The 27,493-nt window shown below is 33.5% G+C and overlaps 1 protein-coding gene and 1 long non-coding RNA gene across 2 annotated transcripts in view; one reads left to right on the forward strand and one right to left on the reverse strand.

The window, feature by feature from the left end:
• Positions 1-27,493, reverse strand: part of LOC142221400 (NADP-dependent malic enzyme-like) — a 133,944-nt gene that overhangs the window by 95,695 nt on the left and 10,756 nt on the right. The gene's annotated exons all lie outside the window — the stretch shown is intronic.
• Positions 22,737-23,677, forward strand: LOC142221401 (uncharacterized). Its single transcript, XR_012718029.1, has 4 exons — positions 22,737-22,797; positions 23,201-23,266; positions 23,395-23,470; positions 23,580-23,677. It is a non-coding gene; the product is annotated as an uncharacterized LOC142221401 (long non-coding RNA).

Consider the following 27,493-nt stretch of genomic DNA (forward strand, 5'->3'; position numbering starts at 1 on the left):
TACTTAAGTTGCGGTAACGCGTGCAAGGTATCTTAAAACCTCCTAACGCCATCTTCTAAATTGTATGTAAGTCCATACGTGGTATATATTAAATCAAAAAAGATCGATCCAATACGTATATAATTCAGTTTGACAAAGTAGACATAAAATTTTGACAAAATTTTCTACAGAAATAAAATTTTAACAAAATTTTCTATAGAAATAAAATTTTCTATAGAAATAAAAATTTTGACAAAATTTTCTATAGAAAGAAAATTTTGACAAAAATTTCTACAGAAATAAAATTTTAACAAAATTTTCTATAGAAATAGACTTTTGACAAAATATTCTATAGAAATAAAAACTTGGTAGATTATTTTTGGTTCGAGTGGCAACCATGATTATGAACCGAATAAAATTTGAACAAAATTTTCTATAGAAATAAAATGTTGACAATGATGAAAATTTTATTATGAACCGAATAAAATTTTAACAAAATTTTCTCTAGAAATAAAATTTTGACAAAATTTTCTATAGAAATAAAATGTTGACAAAATTTTCTATATAATAAAATTTTGGTAGATTATTTTTGGCTCTAGTGGCAACCATGATTATGAACCGATATGGACCAATTTTTGTGTGATTGGACCAATTGTTGTATGGTTGTTAGCGACCATATACTAACACCACGTTCCTAATTTGAACCGGATCGGATGAATTTTGCTCCTCCAAGAGGCTCCGGAGGTCAAATCTGGAGAACGTTTTATATGGGGGCTATATATAATTATGGACCGATATGGACCAATTCTGGCACGGTTGTTAAAGATCATATACTAACACCATGTTCAAAATTACAACCGGATCGGATGCAATTTGCTTCTCTTTGAGGCTTCGCAAGCCAAATCTGGAGATCGGTTTATATGGGGTCTATATATAAGTATGGACCGATGTGGACCAATTTTTGCATGGTTGTTAGAGACCATATACCAACAATATGTACCAAATTTCAGCCGGATCGGATGAAATTTGCTTCTCTTTGAGGCTCCGCAAGCCAAATCTGGGGATCGGTTTATATGGGGGCTATATATAATTATGGACCGATGTGGACTAATTTTTGCATGATTGTTAGAGACCATCTACCAACACCATGTAGCAAATTTCAGCTGGATCGGATGAAATTTGCTTCTCTTAGAGGCTCCACAAGCCAAATCTGGGGGTCGGTTTATATGGGGGCTATATATAATTATAGACCGATGTGAACCAATTTTTGCATGATTGTTAGAGACCATATACCAACATCATGTACCAAATTTCAGCCGGATCGGATGAAATATGCTTCTCTTAGAGGCTCCACAAGCCAAATCTGGGGATCGGTTTATATGGGGGCTATATATAATTATAGACCGATGTGGACCAGTTTTTGCATGGTTGTTAGAGACCATATACTAACACCATATACCAAATTTCAGCCGGATCGGATGCAATATGCTTCTCTTAGAGGCTCCACAAGCCAAATCTGGGGATCGGTTTATATGGGGGCTATATATAATTATGGACCGATGTGGACCAATTTTTGCATGGTTGTTAGAGACCATATAACAACACCATGTACCAAATTTCAGCTGGATCGGATGAAATATGCTTCTCTTAGAGGCTCCACAAGCCAAATCTGGGGATCGGTTTATATGGGGGCTATATATAATTATGGACCGATGTGAACCAATTTTTGCATGATTGTTAGAGACCATCTACCAACACCATGTACCAAATTTCAGCCGGATCGGATGAAATATGCTTCTCTTAGAGGCTCCACAAGCCAAATCTGGGGATCGGTTTATATGGGGGCTATATATAATTATGGACCGATGTGGACCAATTTTTGCACGGTTGTTAGAGACCATATACCAACACCATATACCAAATTTCAGCCCGATCGCATGAAATATGCTTCTGTTAGAGGCTCCACAAGCCAAATCTGAAGGTCCCTTTATATGGGGGCTATACGTAAAAGTGGACCGATATGGCCCATTTTCAATACCATCCGACCTACATCGATAACAACTACTTGTGCCAAGTTTCAAGTCGATAGCTTGTTTCGTTCGGAAGTTAGCGTGATTTCAACAGACGGACGGACGGACGGACGGACGGACGGACGGACGGACGGACGGACGGACGGACATGCTTAGATCGACTCAGAATTTCACCACGACCCAGAATATATATACTTTATGGGGTCTTAGAGCAATATTTCGATGTGTTACAAACGGAATGACAAAGTTAATATACCCCCATCCTATGATGGAGGGTATAAAAAGATCGATCCAATACGTATATAATTCAGTTTGACAAAGTAGACATAAAATTTTGACAAAATTTTCTACAGAAATAAAATTTTAACAAAATTTTCTATAGAAATAAAATTTTCTATAGAAATAAAAATTTTGACAAAATTTTCTATAGAAAGAAAATTTTGACAAAAATTTCTACAGAAATAAAATTTTAACAAAATTTTCTATAGAAATAGACTTTTGACAAAATATTCTATAGAAATAAAAACTTGGTAGATTATTTTTGGTTCGAGTGGCAACCATGATTATGAACCGAATAAAATTTGAACAAAATTTTCTATAGAAATAAAATGTTGACAATGATGAAAATTTTATTATGAACCGAATAAAATTTTAACAAAATTTTCTCTAGAAATAAAATTTTGACAAAATTTTCTATAGAAATAAAATGTTGACAAAATTTTCTATATAATAAAATTTTGGTAGATTATTTTTGGCTCTAGTGGCAACCATGATTATGAACCGATATGGACCAATTTTTGTGTGATTGGACCAATTGTTGTATGGTTGTTAGCGACCATATACTAACACCACGTTCCTAATTTGAACCGGATCGGATGAATTTTGCTCCTCCAAGAGGCTCCGGAGGTCAAATCTGGAGAACGTTTTATATGGGGGCTATATATAATTATGGACCGATATGGACCAATTCTGGCACGGTTGTTAAAGATCATATACTAACACCATGTTCAAAATTACAACCGGATCGGATGCAATTTGCTTCTCTTTGAGGCTTCGCAAGCCAAATCTGGAGATCGGTTTATATGGGGTCTATATATAAGTATGGACCGATGTGGACCAATTTTTGCATGATTGTTAGAGACCATCTACCAACACCATGTAGCAAATTTCAGCTGGATCGGATGAAATTTGCTTCTCTTAGAGGCTCCACAAGCCAAATCTGGGGGTCGGTTTATATGGGGGCTATATATAATTATAGACCGATGTGAACCAATTTTTGCATGATTGTTAGAGACCATATACCAACATCATGTACCAAATTTCAGCCGGATCGGATGAAATATGCTTCTCTTAGAGGCTCCACAAGCCAAATCTGGGGATCGGTTTATATGGGGGCTATATATAATTATAGACCGATGTGGACCAGTTTTTGCATGGTTGTTAGAGACCATATACTAACACCATATACCAAATTTCAGCGGGATCGGATGCAATATGCTTCTCTTAGAGGCTCCACAAGCCAAATCTGGGGATCGGTTTATATGGGGGCTATATATAATTATGGACCGATGTGGACCAATTTTTGCATGGTTGTTAGAGACCATCTACCAACACCATGTAGCAAATTTCAGCTGGATCGGATGAAATATGCTTCTCTTAGAGGCTCCACAAGCCAAATCTGGGGATCGGTTTATATGGGGGCTATATATAATTATGGACCGATGTGAACCAATTTTTGCATGATTGTTAGAGACCATCTACCAACACCATGTACCAAATTTCAGCCGGATCGGATGAAATATGCTTCTCTTAGAGGCTCCACAAGCCAAATCTGGGGATCGGTTTATATGGGGGCTATATATAATTATGGACCGATGTGGACGAATTTTTGCACGGTTGTTAGAGACCATATACCAACACCATATACCAAATTTCAGCCCGATCGCATGAAATATGCTTCTGTTAGAGGCTCCACAAGCCAAATCTGAAGGTCCCTTTATATGGGGGCTATACGTAAAAGTGGACCGATATGGCCCATTTTCAATACCATCCGACCTACATCGATAACAACTACTTGTGCCAAGTTTCAAGTCGATAGCTTGTTTCGTTCGGAAGTTAGCGTGATTTCAACAGACGGACGGACGGACGGACGGACGGACGGACATGCTTAGATCGACTCAGAATTTCACCACGACCCAGAATATATATACTTTATGGGGTCTTAGAGCAATATTTCGATGTGTTACAAACGGAATGACAAAGTTAATATACCCCCATCCTATGATGGAGGGTATAACAAAATTTTCTATAGAAATAGACTTTTGACAAAATATTCTATAGAAATAAAAACTTGGTAGATTATTTTTGGTTCGAGTGGCAACCATGATTATGAACCGAATAAAATTTGAACAAAATTTTCTATAGAAATAAAATGTTGACAATGATGAAAATTTTATTATGAACCGAATAAAATTTTAACAAAATTTTCTCTAGAAATAAAATTTTGACAAAATTTTCTATAGAAATAAAATGTTGACAAAATTTTCTATATAATAAAATTTTGGTAGATTATTTTTGGCTCTAGTGGCAACCATGATTATGAACCGATATGGACCAATTTTTGTGTGATTGGACCAATTGTTGTATGGTTGTTAGCGACCATATACTAACACCACGTTCCTAATTTGAACCGGATCGGATGAATTTTGCTCCTCCAAGAGGCTCCGGAGGTCAAATCTGGAGAACGTTTTATATGGGGGCTATATATAATTATGGACCGATATGGACCAATTCTGGCACGGTTGTTAAAGATCATATACTAACACCATGTTCAAAATTACAACCGGATCGGATGCAATTTGCTTCTCTTTGAGGCTTCGCAAGCCAAATCTGGAGATCGGTTTATATGGGGTCTATATATAAGTATGGACCGATGTGGACCAATTTTTGCATGGTTGTTAGAGACCATATACCAACAATATGTACCAAATTTCAGCCGGATCGGATGAAATTTGCTTCTCTTTGAGGCTCCGCAAGCCAAATCTGGGGATCGGTTTATATGGGGGCTATATATAATTATGGACCGATGTGGACTAATTTTTGCATGATTGTTAGAGACCATCTACCAACACCATGTAGCAAATTTCAGCTGGATCGGATGAAATTTGCTTCTCTTAGAGGCTCCACAAGCCAAATCTGGGGGTCGGTTTATATGGGGGCTATATATAATTATAGACCGATGTGAACCAATTTTTGCATGATTGTTAGAGACCATATACCAACATCATGTACCAAATTTCAGCCGGATCGGATGAAATATGCTTCTCTTAGAGGCTCCACAAGCCAAATCTGGGGATCGGTTTATATGGGGGCTATATATAATTATAGACCGATGTGGACCAGTTTTTGCATGGTTGTTAGAGACCATATACTAACACCATATACCAAATTTCAGCCGGATCGGATGCAATATGCTTCTCTTAGAGGCTCCACAAGCCAAATCTGGGGATCGGTTTATATGGGGGCTATATATAATTATGGACCGATGTGGACCAATTTTTGCATGGTTGTTAGAGACCATATAACAACACCATGTACCAAATTTCAGCTGGATCGGATGAAATATGCTTCTCTTAGAGGCTCCACAAGCCAAATCTGGGGATCGGTTTATATGGGGGCTATATATAATTATGGACCGATGTGAACCAATTTTTGCATGATTGTTAGAGACCATCTACCAACACCATGTACCAAATTTCAGCCGGATCGGATGAAATATGCTTCTCTTAGAGGCTCCACAAGCCAAATCTGGGGATCGGTTTATATGGGGGCTATATATAATTATGGACCGATGTGGACCAATTTTTGCACGGTTGTTAGAGACCATATACCAACACCATATACCAAATTTCAGCCCGATCGCATGAAATATGCTTCTGTTAGAGGCTCCACAAGCCAAATCTGAAGGTCCCTTTATATGGGGGCTATACGTAAAAGTGGACCGATATGGCCCATTTTCAATACCATCCGACCTACATCGATAACAACTACTTGTGCCAAGTTTCAAGTCGATAGCTTGTTTCGTTCGGAAGTTAGCGTGATTTCAACAGACGGACGGACGGACGGACGGACGGACGGACGGACGGACGGACGGACGGACGGACGGACGGACATGCTTAGATCGACTCAGAATTTCACCACGACCCAGAATATATATACTTTATGGGGTCTTAGAGCAATATTTCGATGTGTTACAAACGGAATGACAAAGTTAATATACCCCCATCCTATGATGGAGGGTATAAAAATGATTTAAATTACATTACGAATAATAATAAATTAGTTAAAATTGTCGGGCGATAAGTATTTATTCGATTATCGCACTAACATCTAATTGCAATCTATACAGTATTTTTGTTGTGATGAAAATTAAAAGCTTAAGCTGATTTCAGAAAATTTTTTCGAAAGAAAAATTTCGTCTAGCAAAATCCATATTTGCTTCCATGAATTTAGATATAATAAACCTGACGTCCTTCAAATGACTTTCACAGATTAGCTACTAACTGCACGTTAGCGTTCGTTTAAAACACATTCCAAATACATAGCTTAGCTTATCTTGCCATTGGGGCTGATACGCACTTTTTTGTGCATTGATTTTTTTTGCCACAACTAACAAGTTTATATGGGTTGGCCTAGCTAACCCATCGACAACTGTAGATTGAAAGACATTATTCAGTTCGATCCATGTACTGACTGACAAATCGCAGGTGTATAATTAAATCAATTTGAGGCTAATAACATATAACGTGGCATATAAACCAACAATAACTCAATAACTCCACCAAAACTCTGTAATTGAAGTGTATACACCTGTAGTGATAATGCTCGCATGAATTTTATAATAAATGTAATTTTTTTCTGTATTGCCATTGACATTTTAATTAATAGAGATAAGCTCATAGGGTTATTAATTTTTGTGTATTAAAGTATAGGAATGATTTATGTGTAGATAACTATAGTGTGTCATACACATGTAAAAGGAACACACAAAAATATAATATGAATAGTGGTCACAAAAATTTTCCAAATATTGAATTCATAAATTGTATTAAAAAAAATCATAAATATTATACATGAAGTATTCATATTTTTTGACACTGAAAAATATGTACTTTTACATAATATGTACACCCTCAAAAAAAATCGCTTCTCTAACATATGTTCCAAATATATTTTGCAGGAAACAAATATTCCGAGACATTATTATGTTTGTTTTATGTGAACATATTATATGATAGGAAGCAAAAATATTATATTCTTGGAATAATTTTCTCCCAAAGAAGATTGTGTTAAAAAAACAAATTATTTCTGCCTAATTGCATATTCCTTCACATCTTTCTCACTTTTTCTTTAATGCAAACAATGCTGAAGAAATTATTCAATTTGATTTATTTTTTTGTTAAATTTTTCCTTTCGCCTGGACGGAGAATCGAACCGAGGACCATACAGCCAAAACACTATCCACTGGGCTACGTAGCTGTTATAGTAATATACAATGAAACTTCGAAAGGTGCGTTATTAAAGATTTATAGTCACAAAAGAACAGTGCTTCATATAAACGAAATGGACTGAGAAATGGACAAGTGGGATAAAAATTGGGTGCCTAGACGCTCAACACGCACAGAAAAACCATGTTTGGACATGGTTGCCGCATCCATTTAATGCTTATCTAGAGCATGTAATTGCCGCGAAAACCATGTATTTTGTCTTTGTAAAAATAGTTTTCGAGCGGAGAAAAATGTATGGTGGCAATAAGCATTTGAATGGTTCTCAAATACCGCAAACATGTTCTATCATTTAAATGATAGAATTTGAGACCATTAAATGGTCGGGAAAATCATGTACCTGACCATTCATTTTTTTACTTTTTTACAGGGAAAAAAAGTATTTTTATAGGTTAAGTATAGACATGTCTAGAACCATTTCATGGCCATAAAGACCATTTACATTTTTTCGTGACCATTTAATTTTTTAACTTGTTTGCAGCGAAAAGAATTTTATAAAAACATTGAGCAGGTACACTCGATTTTCATTTTGCGCGTCAGTCGTGTGTTGATTGTTTCTTGGAATGGACGGAGAATACGGATTTACTGTGTTAATTTATTTATTCAGAAGTGGCACGTGGTTTTTTGTGAACACAAAAAAGGAAAGTGTAATTGAAAAAATGTACCTGTTTTTTGTTCTGCATTTTGCTATATGGTATCATTTATTTTTGTTTGCAGTTACATGATGTCTGCGTTTGTACATTTGATGGGCTCGATGTAAATATGGAATAATTACTTATTGTTGAAATTGAAATAAAAAAGAGTGTGTAAAAATATATGATGTTTGCTTGAACGGCATTATAAATACAAATAAACAATGAATTAGTTTATAAATAAATAAAAACAAACAAATAAAATTAATTTTGTGTTTTCTTTTCTCAAGTGGCGTCCTTTTTTCAACGATTTTTCTTAGAACCATGTTCACTGAGCCAACATGGTTGCAGGTTAAAATGTTACATGGTCGCCGCAAAAATAGCTCCTATCATATTATTTTGCTCTTCGAATATGATTGTGACAATCATGTTTCTTCTCTGCGTGTGTCAAGCGCATAGCCAAAACAAATGAACACATAAAACAGTTTTCCGAAACAACATACTGTGTTATGTTGATATTTTTCGTCAACCCTCTCGGTTTCCATCTCTATTTCTTTCTTTATACTCTCTCTCTCTCTCTCTCTCACTGTTGCTCCCTGAATAAAATATCACAACATATATATGGTTTAGAGGTGCGCATGTGAGTAATATTTTACTCATACTCACGACGGGGAAATCTTATTCACGCACACTCATGCACGATATTTTTTGGAAGGATTCACGCTCACGAAAAGATAATTTGTACTCGCGCACACTCACGCACGAAAATCTTTTAAATAATAATTTTATGAGTAATTTACCTATAGAACCTGACTGAAAATAAGAGTATGATTAAAATCAAAAGCGTTATAAAACTTTTAACACTTAGGATGTCACTAAAATTATACGTATATGAATTGAACTCGTAAGCATTTTATGTTCGTAAGCGAGATTATTTTCGTGAGCGTGTTTTTCCGAAATTCGTTACTCACGCACACTCACGAAGATATTATTTTCGTGACTCACACTCACGCACGACATTTGTTTGGTTAATCACGCTCACGCACACTTACGCCGTTACCATCAGCGTGACACATGACTCACGGGTGGGTGACGAAAATTTTCGTGAGTCACGACAATTTCGTGTCACGTGCACACCTCTAATATGGTTACTCTAAATTTGTAAATTTATATATGTTAATATTCACACATATTATTTTTATGAAACATTCTTGTCCCAAACATAATATATTCTAACATATTAACATATGTGTCCCAAACATTTAATGCTAGTTTAGGAACATTACAGTTTAGCGCTTAAATATATTGTGTTTAAAAAATTCTGCCGAACACACATTTTGTTTATATCGACACATATGAAAAACATATTTTTCTAACAGTGTACTAAAAACGTCATACTAAAAATGTATCTTTTCTTTTGGAATCTTTCCCCTAATTCGTAGTACATGCATAATTGGTAAAAATGTATGAACCCATTTAACATATTAAAAACCGTTTTAAAGTCCAGAAAGTAAAGAACATAATTTTAAAATATTTTAAAATATTTTAAAATTATGTTCTTTATATATTAAATTTTTATTAAATGTGTTTTACTTACAAACATGAGCACCAAAGCTTCCAATTGATATTATTTTATTTCGTAAAACACATCAAATATACTGTTGCCTTCAAAAACGTTTTCTTTGTGTTTTTTTGTCTTGTATTATATGCTTGTATGTATTCAGTCAACGCCCGAAGGGCAAAAACCACCAAAACTATATCATAAATTCTAACATAAGATCTCATGCCAAAAAACAATGTAAAATTCAATGCTCTACAAAAAAAAAAAAAAAACACTTCCAAAAATGTATTATAGAACTTTTGTGTATTGCATTTGTAATTTTATGAAATTATGAACCTCTATTCAAGTGTACACCTTGATCAGTTTGAATGCTTCATCCAATTCATTTCGATCAGTAATGTCTTTCAAATTTCAAAATATTTTTTTTCAGAGGAGTAAAACATTTCTTTTACATTAAATTTGGAAATATTAATATTTGGAGGGAGTCTATTTCTTATTTCAGCTATGAGTGCTTTTGTGAATTTAATACAAACTTTTTCAGTGACATCTTTATCAAGTTCAGAATTTTGGCCCTCGTCGCTAGACATTTCTAAAGAATACCCTAAATACCAATATTGATTAAAAAGAATCAATACCACCTTCATAACAATCATATTTTATATTTGGCAACATAGTTGAGTTTCTTAAGTTTTTGAAAGTCTAATCCGAATTCTTTAAGAAAAAAATATCGTCAATTAAACTTAATACTGTTCAAATTAAAAAAAAAATACTAAATGAAAATGCCAATACTAAAAAAAATACTAAATGAAATAAATTGAAAAAAAGCACTAAGTTGGTGCTTTTTTTCAAAAGGCACTAAAAGGGCAATTTTGTGCTTTTTGGAAATCAATAGGCAATTTGTTGCTTTTTGAAAATCAAAAAGCACTAAATTTAGTGCTAAAAGCACCAAATTGACATCACTGCTTGTATTGTATACATATAAGTAACTCTCGCATGCTGAGAGAAAACCAGCATTTTTGGATATATTATGTAAAGGTTAATTAATTTTATGAGAAAGACCGTCCACATTATTAAAAATTTCATAATTTAATAACAAGTATTTATGAAAAGATATATCATGGAAGAGTCCATAAATATTTAAAAATATACAAATTTATGTACAAATTCCTTTTTTTATTTTTTTCTGTGAAAGTAAAGGTATTTTTTTCTGATTCTTTTTAAATACTACCGTCAAACGCAAATATGAAATGTTTTCATGTGACAAAAGCAAATAAGGCGAACTCTATATGAAAGAATAGGATTTGCAAATCCCGGGCCAACATTTCAGTTCGAAGAAAACGGAAACTTAAAAGAGGTATGCCAAAAAATATGTAAGATAACTTCTGCTGGATCAAAACATATTGGGGTAAGTTTGATATTAATGGGATTGTCCCACACAGAAAAAAATTTCCGTAGTTAAACTAACGTTAAATTAAACTTATTTTTATTGGAAAAAAATTATTTGTTTATAGTTAAATTTTATTATTTTTTACGAAATTCCCACAGCCCAATGAAAATTTAGTTTTTTTTAAGTATGTCTCAAACATTTTAAGAACTAAACGTGAGTATAAAGTTCAATGACCGTACACATAAGTTCAATATGAACTAAAGCAAATGAAAATTTTCGTACGATTCCCAAAAATAGTAAGAATGAACTACTGTATGGTTAAAATGGTAATGATTTGGCGCCAATGATTTTCTTCTTTAATTTTAGTTAATTTCTTCTTTTATGAGAGGGTGTAATTTCGAGAACTGCAGTTAAAAAGTACAACGGGGCATTAAATTTTTCTGGTTTTAACAACGTACGAGTTAGTTTATTCTTCCTATAAAACAGTTTACTTTTTTTTCGGTGCAAGGGATATATAAGGGATATTTATTTCTTGTTTGTAATATTCTATTTCAACGCCCTATTTACTTTTTCAGCCAAATAATCAAATGTTACGGGAGAATGATTTTGTATACTACCATAGACCAAGAAAATGTTAAGACATCCCCAGCAAAACAATTTGGAAGTTCTTCTAACGCCACGACTTTAAAAGCACTCCCAAAAATGTGTTCTTTATTTTAACTGGACAGGAAGTTCATTTGAGTCAATTTTTTATAACTCGCATTTTTCATATTTTTAATGGGAAATTTAAAATTTTATTGTTTCAAATAGGTTAAAAACAGATTAAGGGCGTTTTCGTTTCGCAAAAAATATGTTGCCTTGGTGTTACACTACTTTTTCCCTCATTGTATTATCGCCCAAATGATAGTGTCATTCCAAAGTTATTATTAATTCATAACATTTTGAGGGATACAGGATCCAAAATCTATGACAGTGTCCTTCATATGTGGCAATCAATTTCGAGAATGTTGCACCTTTTGTCCCAATCGAAATCGCCATAAAAATTAATAAAATAGTGCAAATTATTTAAATTTTGCCGAAAAAACTGTTAAATCCTTTCTAGAAAAATTGCGAATTTTTGAAAATATTTGATGTCGAACGTTCCAGACAAGCGTTATAATTTATTAAAAATCATAAAAAATTTTAAAAATTATTTATTTGTCAAAATATACAAAAGATTCTTAATTCATATCCAAAACACTGGATTGGAAGTGATGCAAATTCAGTGCAACGGCTGTTGAAATGGTGAACGTCCCTCCTATGACAAGCCATGTTAAATTCATCGCTTCTGCGTCAATTTTGCACCACTTCTGGATCCAAAAAGAACATTTTCTCTGCTTTTTTGGCGACGCTTTTTTTGCTGGGTCGTTTAATAATTCACAATGATTTTGTTTATTTGCAGTGCGCAGTCATTCCACTCAATTGCGCAATTTATTTTTAGAAAACGAGAATTACCGTAAGAATCAGACAAGTTGTAATAAAAAAAAGGTGTAGATGTACAGAACCTTTTTTTTCAATATTTGGTGTTTCATCAAGAGAACAAAGAAAAGAAACCAAATTAAAGCCAAATTAAAAAATCACTCATTTGCAGACGAAATAGAGCCATCTACGGTGTGCAGACAAACTACAGCGCTGTGAATTCACTTAATATGTCTATACCTTCCTTGGTCTACTGTTGGAGTCGTGCAAATCTCACAACAGGATTTTGAAGACCTGAAAAACACCGAACAGAGTATTGAAATGGAACAAACTAAACAACGCCACAGTTAACTTCCCAGCAAAAAATTTTGAAGTTCTTCCAAAGGCACAACTTTAAAAGCACTTCCAGAAGATGCACTCCCAATGATGTTCTTTATTTTAACTACCCAGGAAGTTCTTTTAATTCAATTTTTTATAACTTGGTTTTTTCATACTTTTAATTGGTAATTTTAACTTTTTTTTGTTTCAAATAGGTTAAAAACAGAGTAAGAATTCATAAAATGGTACAAATCATTTAAATTTTGTCGAAAAAAATGCTAAATCCAATCTGAAAAAATTGTGAATTTTTGAAGATATTTGAGGACAAACGTTTCCGACAAGCGTTGGAATCCATTAAAAATTATAAAAATTATTTATTTGACAAAATATCACAGAATTTTTTAATTTACATCCAAAACATTGAATTCGGATCACACCTAAAGAAGTGATGCATATTCAGTGCAACGGCTGTTGAAATGGAGGACTTCCGTCCTATGACAAGCCCATGATAAATTCATCGCTTCTGCGTCAATTTTGCACCACTTCCGGATCCAAAAAGAACATTTTCAGTACTTTTTGGCGACGCTTTTTTTGCTGGGTTGGACTTAAAATTATCCGCTTTAAGTAGGTTGTTACACTATTATCTACAAAACTTAGCCAAAAAAGTTTAAGGATATATCCTTTCCTATCTTTTGAGAAGAAATTTAGACGCATTCCAATAGGCCCGAACTTTTTTCAGTTTATTAAAAGGGCATACTTTGGAAGTTAAGTTTCCCTCATGGTATTTGGTTTTACATATTCGGATGTTTTTGATCTATAGTTAATAAAAGAGAATATAAAATTAAATAAAAACTGAACTGAATTAAACGCATGTTAAATTGAATAAATTGAATTGTCGGTAAATTCATTGTTTTATTTATTTATTTTATTGGTTTATAATTATTTTATCTTTAAATGAAATAATTTTATTTAATTTCAAAGCTAAAGATGCCGCATCTCTAACATAATTACAAAATGTCTGGCCTGTCTGTCTTTGAATCTTGACTCCATAAATATAATATTAGTATTCAGATCTCATTTATCGAATTTTCGTTCTCTTTTTGTGATATACCCACAAAGGTGTTAATGTACAAGTAAATGTCAGTTTACAAATCCAACCTATAACATACACTTAATTAAAAACAAGTATATACGGCCGTAAGTTCGGCCAGGCCGAAGCTTATGTACCCTCCATCATGGATTGCGTAGAAACTTCTTCTAAACACTGCCATCCACAACCGAATTACTTAAGTTGCGGTAACGCGTGCAAGGTATCTTAAAACCTCCTAACGCCATCTTCTAAATTGTATGTAAGTCCATACGTGGTATATATTAAATCAAAAAAGATCGATCCAATACGTATATAATTCAGTTTGACAAAGTAGACATAAAATTTTGACAAAATTTTCTACAGAAATAAAATTTTAACAAAATTTTCTATAGAAATAAAATTTTCTATAGAAATAAAAATTTTGACAAAATTTTCTATAGAAAGAAAATTTTGACAAAAATTTCTACAGAAATAAAATTTTAACAAAATTTTCTATAGAAATAGACTTTTGACAAAATATTCTATAGAAATAAAAACTTGGTAGATTATTTTTGGTTCGAGTGGCAACCATGATTATGAACCGAATAAAATTTGAACAAAATTTTCTATAGAAATAAAATGTTGACAATGATGAAAATTTTATTATGAACCGAATAAAATTTTAACAAAATTTTCTCTAGAAATAAAATTTTGACAAAATTTTCTATAGAAATAAAATGTTGACAAAATTTTCTATATAATAAAATTTTGGTAGATTATTTTTGGCTCTAGTGGCAACCATGATTATGAACCGATATGGACCAATTTTTGTGTGATTGGACCAATTGTTGTATGGTTGTTAGCGACCATATACTAACACCACGTTCCTAATTTGAACCGGATCGGATGAATTTTGCTCCTCCAAGAGGCTCCGGAGGTCAAATCTGGAGAACGTTTTATATGGGGGCTATATATAATTATGGACCGATATGGACCAATTCTGGCACGGTTGTTAAAGATCATATACTAACACCATGTTCAAAATTACAACCGGATCGGATGCAATTTGCTTCTCTTTGAGGCTTCGCAAGCCAAATCTGGAGATCGGTTTATATGGGGTCTATATATAAGTATGGACCGATGTGGACCAATTTTTGCATGGTTGTTAGAGACCATATACCAACAATATGTACCAAATTTCAGCCGGATCGGATGAAATTTGCTTCTCTTTGAGGCTCCGCAAGCCAAATCTGGGGATCGGTTTATATGGGGGCTATATATAATTATGGACCGATGTGGACTAATTTTTGCATGATTGTTAGAGACCATCTACCAACACCATGTAGCAAATTTCAGCTGGATCGGATGAAATTTGCTTCTCTTAGAGGCTCCACAAGCCAAATCTGGGGGTCGGTTTATATGGGGGCTATATATAATTATAGACCGATGTGAACCAATTTTTGCATGATTGTTAGAGACCATATACCAACATCATGTACCAAATTTCAGCCGGATCGGATGAAATATGCTTCTCTTAGAGGCTCCACAAGCCAAATCTGGGGATCGGTTTATATGGGGGCTATATATAATTATAGACCGATGTGGACCAGTTTTTGCATGGTTGTTAGAGACCATATACTAACACCATATACCAAATTTCAGCCGGATCGGATGCAATATGCTTCTCTTAGAGGCTCCACAAGCCAAATCTGGGGATCGGTTTATATGGGGGCTATATATAATTATGGACCGATGTGGACCAATTTTTGCATGGTTGTTAGAGACCATATAACAACACCATGTACCAAATTTCAGCTGGATCGGATGAAATATGCTTCTCTTAGAGGCTCCACAAGCCAAATCTGGGGATCGGTTTATATGGGGGCTATATATAATTATGGACCGATGTGAACCAATTTTTGCATGATTGTTAGAGACCATCTACCAACACCATGTACCAAATTTCAGCCGGATCGGATGAAATATGCTTCTCTTAGAGGCTCCACAAGCCAAATCTGGGGATCGGTTTATATGGGGGCTATATATAATTATGGACCGATGTGGACCAATTTTTGCACGGTTGTTAGAGACCATATACCAACACCATATACCAAATTTCAGCCCGATCGCATGAAATATGCTTCTGTTAGAGGCTCCACAAGCCAAATCTGAAGGTCCCTTTATATGGGGGCTATACGTAAAAGTGGACCGATATGGCCCATTTTCAATACCATCCGACCTACATCGATAACAACTACTTGTGCCAAGTTTCAAGTCGATAGCTTGTTTCGTTCGGAAGTTAGCGTGATTTCAACAGACGGACGGACGGACGGACGGACGGACGGACGGACGGACGGACGGACGGACGGACGGACGGACATGCTTAGATCGACTCAGAATTTCACCACGACCCAGAATATATATACTTTATGGGGTCTTAGAGCAATATTTCGATGTGTTACAAACGGAATGACAAAGTTAATATACCCCCATCCTATGATGGAGGGTATAAAAAGATCGATCCAATACGTATATAATTCAGTTTGACAAAGTAGACATAAAATTTTGACAAAATTTTCTACAGAAATAAAATTTTAACAAAATTTTCTATAGAAATAAAATTTTCTATAGAAATAAAAATTTTGACAAAATTTTCTATAGAAAGAAAATTTTGACAAAAATTTCTACAGAAATAAAATTTTAACAAAATTTTCTATAGAAATAGACTTTTGACAAAATATTCTATAGAAATAAAAACTTGGTAGATTATTTTTGGTTCGAGTGGCAACCATGATTATGAACCGAATAAAATTTGAACAAAATTTTCTATAGAAATAAAATGTTGACAATGATGAAAATTTTATTATGAACCGAATAAAATTTTAACAAAATTTTCTCTAGAAATAAAATTTTGACAAAATTTTCTATAGAAATAAAATGTTGACAAAATTTTCTATATAATAAAATTTTGGTAGATTATTTTTGGCTCTAGTGGCAACCATGATTATGAACCGATATGGACCAATTTTTGTGTGATTGGACCAATTGTTGTATGGTTGTTAGCGACCATATACTAACACCACGTTCCTAATTTGAACCGGATCGGATGAATTTTGCTCCTCCAAGAGGCTCCGGAGGTCAAATCTGGAGAACGTTTTATATGGGGGCTATATATAATTATGGACCGATATGGACCAATTCTGGCACGGTTGTTAAAGATCATATACTAACACCATGTTCAAAATTACAACCGGATCGGATGCAATTTGCTTCTCTTTGAGGCTTCGCAAGCCAAATCTGGAGATCGGTTTATATGGGGTCTATATATAAGTATGGACCGATGTGGACCAATTTTTGCATGATTGTTAGAGACCATCTACCAACACCATGTAGCAAATTTCAGCTGGATCGGATGAAATTTGCTTCTCTTAGAGGCTCCACAAGCCAAATCTGGGGGTCGGTTTATATGGGGGCTATATATAATTATAGACCGATGTGAACCAATTTTTGCATGATTGTTAGAGACCATATACCAACATCATGTACCAAATTTCAGCCGGATCGGATGAAATATGCTTCTCTTAGAGGCTCCACAAGCCAAATCTGGGGATCGGTTTATATGGGGGCTATATATAATTATAGACCGATGTGGACCAGTTTTTGCATGGTTGTTAGAGACCATATACTAACACCATATACCAAATTTCAGCGGGATCGGATGCAATATGCTTCTCTTAGAGGCTCCACAAGCCAAATCTGGGGATCGGTTTATATGGGGGCTATATATAATTATGGACCGATGTGGACCAATTTTTGCATGGTTGTTAGAGACCATCTACCAACACCATGTAGCAAATTTCAGCTGGATCGGATGAAATATGCTTCTCTTAGAGGCTCCACAAGCCAAATCTGGGGATCGGTTTATATGGGGGCTATATATAATTATGGACCGATGTGAACCAATTTTTGCATGATTGTTAGAGACCATCTACCAACACCATGTACCAAATTTCAGCCGGATCGGATGAAATATGCTTCTCTTAGAGGCTCCACAAGCCAAATCTGGGGATCGGTTTATATGGGGGCTATATATAATTATGGACCGATGTGGACGAATTTTTGCACGGTTGTTAGAGACCATATACCAACACCATATACCAAATTTCAGCCCGATCGCATGAAATATGCTTCTGTTAGAGGCTCCACAAGCCAAATCTGAAGGTCCCTTTATATGGGGGCTATACGTAAAAGTGGACCGATATGGCCCATTTTCAATACCATCCGACCTACATCGATAACAACTACTTGTGCCAAGTTTCAAGTCGATAGCTTGTTTCGTTCGGAAGTTAGCGTGATTTCAACAGACGGACGGACGGACGGACGGACGGACGGACGGACGGACGGACGGACGGACATGCTTAGATCGACTCAGAATTTCACCACGACCCAGAATATATATACTTTATGGGGTCTTAGAGCAATATTTCGATGTGTTACAAACGGAATGACAAAGTTAATATACCCCCATCCTATGATGGAGGGTATAACAAAATTTTCTATAGAAATAGACTTTTGACAAAATATTCTATAGAAATAAAAACTTGGTAGATTATTTTTGGTTCGAGTGGCAACCATGATTATGAACCGAATAAAATTTGAACAAAATTTTCTATAGAAATAAAATGTTGACAATGATGAAAATTTTATTATGAACCGAATAAAATTTTAACAAAATTTTCTCTAGAAATAAAATTTTGACAAAATTTTCTATAGAAATAAAATGTTGACAAAATTTTCTATATAATAAAATTTTGGTAGATTATTTTTGGCTCTAGTGGCAACCATGATTATGAACCGATATGGACCAATTTTTGTGTGATTGGACCAATTGTTGTATGGTTGTTAGCGACCATATACTAACACCACGTTCCTAATTTGAACCGGATCGGATGAATTTTGCTCCTCCAAGAGGCTCCGGAGGTCAAATCTGGAGAACGTTTTATATGGGGGCTATATATAATTATGGACCGATATGGACCAATTCTGGCACGGTTGTTAAAGATCATATACTAACACCATGTTCAAAATTACAACCGGATCGGATGCAATTTGCTTCTCTTTGAGGCTTCGCAAGCCAAATCTGGAGATCGGTTTATATGGGGTCTATATATAAGTATGGACCGATGTGGACCAATTTTTGCATGGTTGTTAGAGACCATATACCAACAATATGTACCAAATTTCAGCCGGATCGGATGAAATTTGCTTCTCTTTGAGGCTCCGCAAGCCAAATCTGGGGATCGGTTTATATGGGGGCTATATATAATTATGGACCGATGTGGACTAATTTTTGCATGATTGTTAGAGACCATCTACCAACACCATGTAGCAAATTTCAGCTGGATCGGATGAAATTTGCTTCTCTTAGAGGCTCCACAAGCCAAATCTGGGGGTCGGTTTATATGGGGGCTATATATAATTATAGACCGATGTGAACCAATTTTTGCATGATTGTTAGAGACCATATACCAACATCATGTACCAAATTTCAGCCGGATCGGATGAAATATGCTTCTCTTAGAGGCTCCACAAGCCAAATCTGGGGATCGGTTTATATGGGGGCTATATATAATTATAGACCGATGTGGACCAGTTTTTGCATGGCTGTTAGAGACCATATACTAACACCATATACCAAATTTCAGCCGGATCGGATGCAATATGCTTCTCTTAGAGGCTCCACAAGCCAAATCTGGGGATCGGTTTATATGGGGGCTATATATAATTATGGACCGATGTGGACCAATTTTTGCATGGTTGTTAGAGACCATATAACAACACCATGTACCAAATTTCAGCTGGATCGGATGAAATATGCTTCTCTTAGAGGCTCCACAAGCCAAATCTGGGGATCGGTTTATATGGGGGCTATATATAATTATGGACCGATGTGAACCAATTTTTGCATGATTGTTAGAGACCATCTACCAACACCATGTACCAAATTTCAGCCGGATCGGATGAAATATGCTTCTCTTAGAGGCTCCACAAGCCAAATCTGGGGATCGGTTTATATGGGGGCTATATATAATTATGGACCGATGTGGACCAATTTTTGCACGGTTGTTAGAGACCATATACCAACACCATATACCAAATTTCAGCCCGATCGCATGAAATATGCTTCTGTTAGAGGCTCCACAAGCCAAATCTGAAGGTCCCTTTATATGGGGGCTATACGTAAAAGTGGACCGATATGGCCCATTTTCAATACCATCCGACCTACATCGATAACAACTACTTGTGCCAAGTTTCAAGTCGATAGCTTGTTTCGTTCGGAAGTTAGCGTGATTTCAACAGACGGACGGACGGACGGACGGACGGACGGACGGACGGACGGACGGACATGCTTAGATCGACTCAGAATTTCACCACGACCCAGAATATATATACTTTATGGGGTCTTAGAGCAATATTTCGATGTGTTACAAACGGAATGACAAAGTTAATATACCCCCATCCTATGATGGAGGGTATAAAAAGATGCAAAATCCTCAAAATAAGTTTTAACATATTTTGGAAGTTTTTTGTACTAAAAATTCTCAGTTCAATATCTCAGTCAATTTAAAGATTATTTCTTTACATCAAAAATGTTTTTCTTTACTTTAAGGGAAATTTGTGTTACATAAAAGAAATATAAACTTAATGAAGGGACGTAAGTTTTATAGATTCGTGTCCTAAATTTAAAGAAAACAATACATAAAGCAAATATTATGAACTCTCTTTTAATTAAATATTCTTTATTTTAAAGAAATTTGTCCGTAATATTGTGTAAAGTTCTGGTTGCATTATCTTTCTTATTAGGTCAATATTTGTTCAGTGTAGAAACTTACTATTTTCGGAACAAAATTTTCAGTTACATTTTTAAATGGAAATAATTATTAATTAAGAGTAACTCTCTGGTGTCTGACATTTTTTAATCTTATCTGGTTCAATGGGCTCCCTACTAACCCATCTGTTTACATATATTTAATCTTATTGAGTACCGCGCGGAGCTCTTGACTCAACGAGGTCCTTAGTGACCCACATCTCAGTACCTAATATTGGAGTCCTTACTGACTTGCTGTGGTCGTTACTGACCTCTAGGGTCCCTTCTGGTCCATTTGGAATGTACAATTAACTTATAAATAAACAACAACAATACAAAAAATAATTAACCCTCTAATGCCCCAATTTTTTACCAGCTGATAAAATATTCAATATTAACGACACAAAAGCAAGAAAACGAAACAAGAAAAATGTATACGGTAAAATTCAGTATACACAGAAAAAAAGTCTCGTAAATTTAAGAAAATTTGTACAATAATTTATTACAAGAATTTTCCAGAATTTTAGTTCATTTTTCACATCTTCAACGAAAATTAACTTCTCGGAAGGAAATTTTACAAATTCTAAGTAGCAATCGTTTAGTTCATGGCCTACAAAATACGATGGAAATTTCCTTAAAAAATTTCTTAACTGGTAGTTAAAAATTCGTTTGTCATGCTATAAAACTACTTGTGAAATGTAAAGTATTTTGTAAATAATAAGTGCAATTTACTATAAGATTTTTTTGTATGAGAAAATATTGTTTTACGAAAAATGAACTTGAAAGTGGATAGCAATTTCTTACTGACAATTCCTATAGTTAATAATTGTTGGTAAAAAATTACCCAATGAAATATTTTTAGTTCACATGTAATTAAATTTATAGACATTTTCGTCAAAAATGGTAGATAACATTTCTTGAAAATTTTGCAAATTTTAAGTTAGAAGTTTCATTGTTCGTAAACTGGTGTGCCTTTACGAATATTATTCTTAGAGTAAATTGTCAGCAGATGCGATGAACTAATGCATAGTACAGAGATCTTTATCGGCATAGTGGAATGTGATTAATGTAAAGATGATGTTACTTGAGTTTTGTTGTGTATACATGAGCGTGGGGTTGTTTTTATTTTGGTTTAGTGGTTTGTGTGTGTGTTTGTTATTCTTGGATGGTTTATTGGCTGGATGAGGTGTTGTTTTCAATAAAGGCACATGTGTTTTTGTTGTTGTAGGAATGTTTTGGCTTTGCTTGGTTTTGTTTGGCATGCTTCAGTTGTATAGTTGGCGTTGGCGTGGGCTGTTGCATCTTTTAAGTAGGTATGCAACAAGGGAGTATAAAGACATGGAATATTTTGGATTTTCGAGACATACATATATTGGTGTTTGTTTATTAAACCTTTTAAATGAAAGTTATTAATATTTTATCGGTAGTTTAGAAAAAAGTTATTACGAATATTTAGGAAAATATGTTGAAATTGAAAGTGTATTGAAATTTTTATTATTCTATGTAAAAAATTAATATTCAATTCCATTGGTAAGTATTTTTTTAATATGACTTTCTTTTAAAAATAATATTTTTTATGTATATTCGTTAATTAATTTTTTTGGAAACCAGTTTAATGTTTTTCTTTGTTGTAAAAACAATATTTAATTTCAGAGCAACTCCAGATGGATTCGAACAAATAAAAAATAGCGAATTGGTAAGTTTTCTTTTAAAAATTGGCTTTATTTTAACTAGAATATTTACGTTTTTGCGACCTTTTTATCATCAAAATTACAGTTTTTAATGCCTTATTTTAGTATTTCTTTAATCAATTTTTTTGGAAACCAATGTAATATTTTTAATGTAAAAACAAATATTTAATTTCAGAATAACCCCTTAAAAATTTGGACAAATTTTTAGTACTCCTTTGCCTGTAATTTAATAGTGAATTGGTAAGGATTCTTTAACTTTCTTTTAGCCCTGGACAGTCATCCTTATTTTTTGTACATTAACGTCAGCCTTCGTCATTTTGACTACGGCTCATTTCAAGACGCTAAAATTTTCATCGTGAGCGAAAAAGTGAACCAAACTTGAGTTTATTTTCTTATTCAATTTGGTTTTAAGTAGTATAAAACAAAAATTCATAAAACGGTCGAATTAGTATAACTTAAATTCACCATTTCCCAATAAACTAAAATGCATTTTAAATCGAAAATGAAATTACGTGTCGTCATTTTGACGAATGATGACTGTCTAGGGTTATCAAGAATATTTGGTTTTTAATGCATATTATTATTTTTTTCATTAGATTTTTTGAAAACTTATTTAATAATTTTATTTAATATTTAATTTCAGAGTAACCCAAATAAATTTGGACAACTTTTTATATTTCCCCTCAGCGTACAATTTAATAGAGAATTGGTAATTTTTATATTAAAACTTTGGCTTTCTTTCAACTAGAATATTTATTTTATTTATCCTTCACATCGATAACAACACAGTTTTATGAGTTTATTTAGAATACTTCATTATTTCTCTAATTGTTTCAGGTACAAATTTTATGAGATACGTTTTCCAAAGAAAAGTTGAATTCTTTACACCATTTGATAAAATGCCCCAAATATGGTAAGTTACAAGCTAAAATGAAGAATTAAAAATTATAATTTTAATTTTTTAATTTAAAAATTATAATTTAATTTCTAACAATTTTCATTTTTGTTTCCATTTTTTCCAGCAAGATATGTGAAAAAACTACCTACGATGAATAAAAAAAGGATAAGTCAAAATGTCCAAACAGCGGGTTCAAATGAACTACTCTCTGTTCCACGTGGTCATAATTTTTATTTACAAAAAACATTGTATTAAGAACTTTCATCATAAGGTTGTATAATAAAGTACTTTTGATTAAAGAAAGTTTAATTTTAATGTAAGAAAATTTTCATAATAGTAAAACGGTTTGTTGTTCCTTTAATTATTTAATTTCTCTGTACTGTGGAATGATTGATTTAAAAATAGTTTAGTCGTCGACATTTTAAAGAGACTGTTAACCAATTTTTATTATCGGGTTTCCCACAAAATAAGCAAGTAAACCAAAATAATACTGACTTTTTAACTTGGTAGGGGTATATAAATCTTATGGTGTTGTAAAAATGAACTAAACTACAATGTTATAGATAAACTAAAATTTAAGAAAATTATAAACTAGACAAGTTGAAAAAAATCTTAAGGGCTAAATCATGGTCAATATTACTACAGTTTAGTTCATTTTGCAATGGAAAAGGGTTCACAGTTTTTTCAGTGTATGCTGCAAAGCCTCATGAAAAATTTTAACTAAGTTTTCTCTTTATTTTACCCATTTTTGTTGTCTTATGGTGTGTTTTACTAAAAGCTTCCTAATTTAGCGAAGCCCGCCTAAAGTCGGGATTGGGCATTAGAGAGTTATGGAACAATCTGTTACAATGACACGCATACCAGTATAAACGAGAGAAAGGTTGTTAATTGTCGGCTGTTACAAATCGAAATGTTTTCGCAAAATTTTAAAACGTTTTCGAATGTAAAATAAGCAAATGTATAGTGTTCATGAATAATCAAGGGCGACCGCTTTTTGCTACATTTAATACTTGCCATTACTATACCACAGATTATGTTATGTGACATATGGAACATATTATGATCGTAGTTACTTTGGCTTCAAATATCTCTTGTAATACGAGTATGTGTTAATATATGTATCACAAAAAGTGTTTAAAATTCGATACATTTTAGAGTTTGATGTTAATATAAACAAGAATATGCGACAATAAGTTCGGTCGCTCGAATCTTATATACCCACCACCATGAATCAAATATAATAGTTTGCTTTGAAATCTCATCATCGGAAAATATAAAGAATTTCAGGTCGATTTGACGACAGATACTCTCCCAAGCAGATCGGTTCAAATGGTACCCTTGCGAAGTTATGTTTTTATTTTTTCTATTTTCGTGTAATTCTACTTATGCATTTATGACTTATCGGTCGATAATTTTCGTTATTTTACAATTTTTGGACTTAGCAGTGGGGATTTTAAAGGGAAATGTGGGTATTTTGACCATTTTTGCCCAAATATATATGTGAGCTATGTCTAAATCTAAGCCGATATCAACCAAAATTTGTCATGCATAGTCAGTTAGAATGTAAATTGTAGACCCTGTGCAAAATGTAACATAGATCGGAGTAAAACTATGGCCTCTGTGGTCTTATGAGTGTAAACTGATTTTAACCAAATTTGACACAATTTACGACGCTATCAGGCGTACTCCTTGTGTAAAATCGGGCGAAAGATATATATGGGAGCTATATCTAAGTCTGACTCAAAATCAATTGGGTTCTATTCTGACCCACAATACATACCTGTGTTTATAGATAGACGGACGTACGGGCATGGCTAGATCGACTCAGGGGCCGGCCCTGCGCATTATTGCCAAAGACACCGTGTGTCTATCTCGTCTCCTTCTTGGTATTTCGCACAGTGCGGCGCAAGGTATGAAAAGACAACAAATATAGATTTACTTTGGTGCATTATATATAAGTCGATCCGTATATATATTCTTGATTGTGGTGACATTTTGAATCGATCTAACAATTTCCGTCAGTCTGTTCAACGCCATCTAATTTGCGAGCGAAACTAGATACCTTAACCGGTTTTCGCAAGTGTTGCATAATTTAAGTAAAGACAAAATGTTTGGAACTGAGTAAGCTTTTTTACAGTACGCTGCCTGATTTTACACGGAGAAAATTTTGACATAGATTATGCAATTTTGATTTTAGGACACGAATTCTAAACGAAATTTTCGTCCCTCCGTTAAATTCCTGTGTCTTTGAGGTAATGCAAATTTTCCATACACTTAAGAAAAATATTTTTTATTTAAAACATGTATATACCGCAGTAAGTGCGGCCGGGCCGAATCTTAAATACACACCACCATGAATCAAATATAATAGTTTACTTTGAAAACACTTCGTCGTAGCGGGTTACTTGATAATATATAGAATTTCAGAGGGTTTGATGACAAATATTCTCCCAAGCAAATCAGTTCAACCACACCCAAAAAAAGTGCCTTCTAAACTAAAGGAAAAAATGTTCATCAATTTAGTTTAGCCATTTTATTTCCATTAAGGTAAATTTTTGTGTGAAATAATAAAATTTAGTTGTTTCAGTAAAAAAGTCCTAAACTGAAAGCAGTTAGGAATAGTTCATTAACTAGAATAAGGCATGGAATTTTACTAATACTGTTTTCTTCGCTGGGTATAAGTATTTAATACTGAAAAAGAAAATTTTATTCACCGATAACAAAGCATTCGTAAAAATAAACAAAAACCGAACTAAACCCAAGTTTCCTCAAATTTAGTAAAATTTCTTATAAAATGATAATTCTGACTTCCTTTATTCTAGAAAGCTTATCATACATACGAATAACACTTGGCATAGAAAATATTTTTCAAAACATAAGGAAACACACTTGTTAGAATATAGGAAATTTTCCTATATTTCTTTTATCTGCCTGTAATCGATGTAATCGATATGTTTACGCGTGGGTTGTTTTTTAGTTGGAATCGTGTTGTTATGATATACGGAGAGATAGTTAAAAAATAATTTAGTAAAATAGTATAATAAATAACAAATAAAATATATAAAATATTTGTTATTTTAAATTAGTTAGAAAATACCAGAAAAATAACAACCCCTTAATTCGTCTTCAATTATCAGGTAATATTCAGTGACGCTAACCTTTTGTAAAAAAATTGGTTTATGATTTTTTATATTTCTAGGTATTGAAATCGTAAAAGGAGGACAAAATCGTTAGGTAGCAACTTATTAAAAGTGAAAGGTACAAGAAGAAGAAAACATTACATGGAAATTGGAAATAGTGGAATAATAAACTAATATTTTAAAGCCAGTCGATGCTGTTGATTTTAAATAAGTATATTTAATATATTAATAAAACATTTATTTTATAGAAGAAAAAATTGCTTATATAAATAAATAAATTGTATTTAAAAACAAAGGCAAGCAGTTCTAATTTTGAAGTAAAAGGTTTACCACAAATATGTAAGATTTGTCCAAATGAATGAAAAAAGTTCAATAAAATCAATCCATATATGAATTCAATTCAGTTAAATTTTTTCATTCTGTAGTATAGTGGTACATAAATATAGGAAAATGTTAACTAATATATGGAATGCATTCTACCTAATTTCTATGAAAATCACATCGTTCAAACAAATAAAAATGTCTTTGGAACTATCCGAAATTCAACATTCTTCACAATGAGTTCATTTTAACTTAAAGAAGGGCTCACTTTTTTCTGGGTGCAGTACGATTCCCGAAGATAAATTTAAAAATTCTACCTATGAAGACTAGATCAGATTCTGGATTTATAAGAAGCAATTTTGTTTGAGTTTTAGAGAAATCATAAACATATCATGTAAATGATGAAATAACGCCTTGATTTGAAATCTGTAGATTTTTTCTGCCATTATTTAAATGATTACGAGGAGTAAAATCTGGAAATTTTACTTTCAGTTTCAAGCAATTTTCATGATCAGTGCGCCTGCTATACACTGAAAAAAGAGTTTTCTTCTCTGAGGAACGAACTTTTAGACAAGCA

Source organism: Haematobia irritans, chromosome 1 (assembly GCF_050003625.1).
Source record: "Haematobia irritans isolate KBUSLIRL chromosome 1, ASM5000362v1, whole genome shotgun sequence".
In the NCBI taxonomy this organism is placed as follows: Eukaryota; Metazoa; Arthropoda; class Insecta; order Diptera; family Muscidae; genus Haematobia; species Haematobia irritans.